This window comes from Apodemus sylvaticus, chromosome 1 (assembly GCF_947179515.1).
Source record: "Apodemus sylvaticus chromosome 1, mApoSyl1.1, whole genome shotgun sequence".
Taxonomy (NCBI): Eukaryota; Metazoa; Chordata; class Mammalia; order Rodentia; family Muridae; genus Apodemus; species Apodemus sylvaticus.
In genome coordinates, this window is record NC_067472.1 from 132,637,183 (window position 1) to 132,642,591 (window position 5,409).

Genomic DNA, 5,409 nt, shown 5'->3' on the forward strand with positions numbered 1-5,409 from the left:
GCCCGAAACGCAGCAACCAATCATAGGCCGCATCTCTGTGACGGATGGGCCGACTGACCCGTAAAACAGCCGCGTGAGAAGAAAGGGACGGTCGTCCAGGCCACCGGTGCCGCGGGAGGCGGGGCGGGGAGAGGAAAGCGACTGCCACCAGATTCTTAAAGCGACAGGCCATTGCCTTTCTGCTTTGGTCGCCAGAGTTGGGAGAAAGCAACATGACCTGTTCTTTAGCTTTGTAGATCTTTGTAAATCTCTCTCTCTCTCTCTCTCTCTCTCTCTCTCTCTCTCACACACACACACACACACACACATACACTTCTTTCTGTTACCGAATCATAGCCATTGCTGACCTTTTTACAGACCTACAATCTAATCGCTGCTATGTTAAGGGAAATCCTCTTTTACTCCCGGCTAGTTTCGATGTGAGGGAATTTCTACAGACACGAATCCCGGTGTATACTGGAAATCCTTATATTTCAGAGGAGAGGACTTTAAGCTTCAGCTGTTCTGTCAAGCAAGTGGAGATTTCCTCTTAAACTTTTTTTAAAAAACCCTTCAAAGCCGGGCAATGGTGGCGCAAGTCTTTAATCCCAGCACTTGGGAGGCAGAGACAAGCAGATTTTGAGGCCAGCCTGGTCTACAGAGTGAGTTCCAGGACAGCCAGAGCTACACAGAGAGACCCTGTCTCGGAAAAAAAAAATTGAAATATTCTTCACTATTAGAATTATTCGTGGTACAAAACTAACAGAGTAAATCTATATCTACATATACATACATACATACATACAACACATATGGAATTTATTAGAATGACTTTCAGGCTGTGGCTAAGGTAGTCCAGCAGTGGCTGTCTCCGGATATAATGTCCAAGAGTCCAACTGTCAGTCCATGAGGCTGGATGCTTTAGCTGGTCTTCAATACACCTTCGAATCCAGATGTTGGCTATAATACAATGAAAGAATAAACCTACCTGTGAGACTTAAGGGCAGGAAAAGAGCAAAAGCTTCCTTCTTCCAGGCTGCCACTAAAAAGTACAGCCCAGATTTAGGGTGAGTCTTCCTACCTCAAATGATCCAACCAAGAAAAAACACCTCACAGGTGTGCCCAGCTGCTTGGATTTTAGATACTCCAGATGCGATCAAAGTGAGGACCAAGAATAGACATCACACTTACCCAATGCATCCATTAGTTCATTTAAGAATGACTTTCCGGGCTGGAGAGATGGCTCAGCGGGTAAGAGCACCGACTGTTCTTCCAAAGGTCATGAGTTCAAATCCCAGCATCCACATGGTAGCTCACAACCATCCGTAAAGAGATCTGACACCCTTTTCTGGAGTGTCTGAGGACAGCTACAGTGTACTTACATATAATAAATAAATAAATATTAAAAAAAATTTATAAAAAAAAAAAAAAAAGAATGACTAGCCCAGTAGAGGTGGCGCACGCCTTTATCCCAGCACTTGGGAGGCAGAGGCAAGCAGATTTTGAGGCCAGCCTGGTCTACAGAGTGAGTTCCAGGACAGCCAGGGCTACACAGAGAAACCCTGCCTCAAAAAAAAAAAAAAAACAAAATAAAAAAGAACAACAAAAAAAAATACTAGACCTGGGTAGTGGGGGCACACTCCTTTAACCCCAGCACTCAAGGCAAGGGAAGGCTGCCAATCTGATTTCCAGGCCAGCCTGATCTATAAAGTTGATCCCAGGACAGCCAGGGCTACACAAGAGAAAGCCTATCTCAAAGGAGAAAAGAAAAAAAGGAAGGAGGATATTTTCTAGATTTCTATGACAGAGTCTGTGTATGTGTATATGTCTGTCTGTCTGTCTGTTTTTCTGTCTGTCTGTCTGTCTGTCTGCCTGTCTGTGTGCTGTAATTCTGAGTCCTTGTAATCTGGTCTTGAAGTTCCATCGGCTCCTTTCTTCCCACCCCTCCACCCCTCCAGCCCCCACCATGTCTCTGAGGAGTGGTTCTTGCAGGCAGAAGTATCAGCAAACCTTTCCTACAGGATTATTGTAAAGATGGAGGACTTGGCAGCCAGGAAGTGCTCAGTCGGGTGTCTCCATTGGCCCAGATCTAGAGACATTTAAGATGGAAGGGTTCCCATATTTAAGAAGAGCCTTGACCAGAGCTGATCAGCGGTCTAACGTGCTGTTAAGGAACTTAATAGCTGTTTGATTAAATGAATGACAGTCTGCATTTATAGTTATAGGTGCCCTGCCAATTTCCTAAAGCATCGGCATTTATATAATTGTTGCTTGGATGAAGCTTCCCATGCAAAATTGATTCTTAGCAAGTTCATAAGCGTTGCTTATGGTTTTTTTAAAGGCTCTCTGTGAACTTACACATGCCAACCGTCGGAAATCTGGCTCGCATTATTCCTGTTTCCCTGCTCAACTCTGGGGCCTAAATTAGGTAGTGGCATACATTAAAAGCAAATATAGCCAATAAAAAGAAATCAGAGCCAAGAACACGTATTGAGCTATTGAATTTAGATAAGAGCTGAAAGGAAGCAGGGGAAGAAAGAAATGAGCCTGTTTTGCCATCTGCTTCAGCCCTAGTATGGACCCCGTAGCATCTAAATGCCAAACTCTATCCACCAAGCCAGCCCAACACACATGGAGTTCTGGGGTGCAGGGCCCACCACAGTTGCCTCAGAAATCTCTGTGTTACACATTCTTGATGTCTTAGAGTTTTATTGCTGTGAAGAGACACCATGACCATGGCAACTCTTGTAAAGGGAAACATTTAATTGGGGCAGGCTTGCTGCTTCATCTTGAGCAGAGGAGACCTCAAAGTTGGCCCCCACAGTTTCACACTTTCTGCAACAAGCTCGTGCCTCTTCCACAAAGACCACACCTCCTAATAGTGCCACTCCCTATAGGCCAAGCATTCAAACACAGGAGCCTGTGGGGACCATTTCTATTCAAACTGCCACAGTAGGCTTTACAGTTTTGAAGTACTACCAATAAACCTTGTGTCATCTATTGCTGATGCCAAGAAGTGCTTGCTGTCCCCTGAGAGGCTCTGCCAGAGCCTGAAAAATACAGATGTGGATGCTCACAGCCAGCCATCAGACTGAACACAGTGTCCCCAATGGAGGGGTTAGAAATAGGACTGGAAGCCGGGCGGTGGTGGCGCACGCCTGTAATCCCAGCACTCTGGAAGGCAGAGGCAGGCAGATTTCTGAGTTCGAGGCCAGCCTGGTCTACAGAGTGAGTTCCAGGACAGCCAGGGCTATACAGAGAAACCCTGTTTCGAAAAAACCAAATCCAAAAAACAAAAACAAAAACATAAACAAAAAAAAGAACAAAAAAAGAAAAGAAATAGGACTGAAGGAGCTAAAGGTGTTTGCAATCCCACAGAAATAACATTATCAACCAACCAGTACCCCCTAAGTTCCCAGAAACTAAACCACCAACCAAGGAGTACACATAGAAGTAAGTACCCATGGTTCTAGCTACACATATAGCAGAGGATAGGTTTGTCAGGCATCAATGGAAGGGGAGGCCCTTGGTCCAGTAGAGCCTCAATGCCCCAGCATAGGGGGATGCTGAAGCGGTGAGGTGGGAGTGGGTGGGTAGGTGGGTGGGGGAGCTCCCTCATAGAAGCAGGGGGGAGAGAATAGGATAGGGGGTTTGCAGAGGGGAAACCAGGAAGGGGGATAACATTTGAAATGTAAATAAATAAAATAACCAATAAAAAAGTAAATCTGTGTCATGATGAACTTTTTTTTTCAATTGGAAATAGGTTCTTCTTTCATACAATGCACCTCCACCACATAGCCCCTCTTCTCCGCTCCCCACAGCTCCTTCCCACCTCTGCTCTCCTCAGATCCTCGCCTGCTCCGTTTCCTCAGAATTCTCTTATACAGTATATAACAGAAAGGGTGAAGTTAAGTATGACACAAATAAAATATCAGTTTGTTTCTGCAAGGGCAGCTGGGAAATAATAACTTTTGCCTAAATATTTCCCCTCTTCAAGCAAAGTCATGGCTCTGTTAACATACAAGAGGAAAGGACAGTTGTTTGATATCAATCAATAGTCTTACCCTATCCCATCCCTGCTATGATAGATTGCTGTCTACCTAGTGTTTTTGGTAACCCACATTTTTGTTTGTTTGTTTGGGTTTTTTGGATTTGGTTTTTTCAAGACAGGGTTTCTCTGTATAATTCTGGCTGTCCTGGAACTCACTCTGTAGACCAGGCTGGCCTAGAACTCAGAAATCCACTTGCCTCTGCCTCCCAGAGTGCTGGGATTAAAAGCGTGCGCCACCACCGCCCGGCTAGGTAATCCACATTTTTAAGACTTTCAAGTTCTCTCTATCTAGCCCTGACTGTCCTGGAACTCACTCACTATGTAGAGCAGGCTGACCTCAAATTCACAGAGACCCACCTACCTTTGCCACCCAAGTGCTGGTATTAAATCTGTATGCCACCACGCCCAGCTAATTTAAAGTCTTAAAAATTCTGAAATGGGGGGCTGGAGAGATGGCTCAGTGGTTAAGAGCACTGACTGCTCTTCTGAAGGTCCTGAGTTCAATTGTCAACAACCACACACACGGTGGCTCACAACCATCTGTAATGGGATCTGATGGCCTCTTCTAGTGTGTCTGAAGACAGCTACAGTATACTTACATATAATAAATAAATAAATCTTTAAAAAAAACATGCTAATTAAAAAATTCTGAAATGGGAATGGGGTGATAATCAGCAGATTGCTAGTCTTGCAAACATGTTGATCCCCAAGAACTATGCTTAACGGATGGGCTTGGTGGAATGGAGCTTCTGTGGCCCCAGGAGACAGAAGGACTGCAATGGTTGCTGAGAAGTCAGCTTGGCCAAAATGACGAGGGTCAGGCTAAGAGCAGACCATGACTCAAAGGAGGGTTGCAATCCCCAGACGTGAGCCTTATGATCTTCCTGGTTCTCTCTGCAGAGTGCTGGGATTAAAGGTGCACAGCACCACATCCAGACTATAAATGACTTACTCTTTAATTGTCATAAAGAAAAAGAAAATGAATCAACCAGGGTTGGTGGCACATACCTTTAATCCCAGCACTTCAGGGGCCAAAAGCAGGTAGATTTCTGTGAGTTTGAGGCCAGCCTGATCTACAAATTGAGTGCAGAACAGCCAAAGGCTCTGTTACATGGAAAAACCCTGTATGCAAGAGAAGAGAGAGAGAGAGAGAGAGAGAGAGAGAGAGAGAGAGAGAGAGAGAGAGAGAGAGAATAAGAGAGAATAAGAGAGAAAAATGAAGGAAAGAAAAAGAGAAAAGGGGGGAAAGAGAAAAAAGTAATCTTTTTTTAGTGCTGTAAGAATTTTCTTTTTTTTCTATTTGTTTGCTTGTTTGTTTGTTTGTTTGTTTGTTGACACTCCAGATTCTATTCCCCTCCTAGGCCACCCTCTGACTGTTC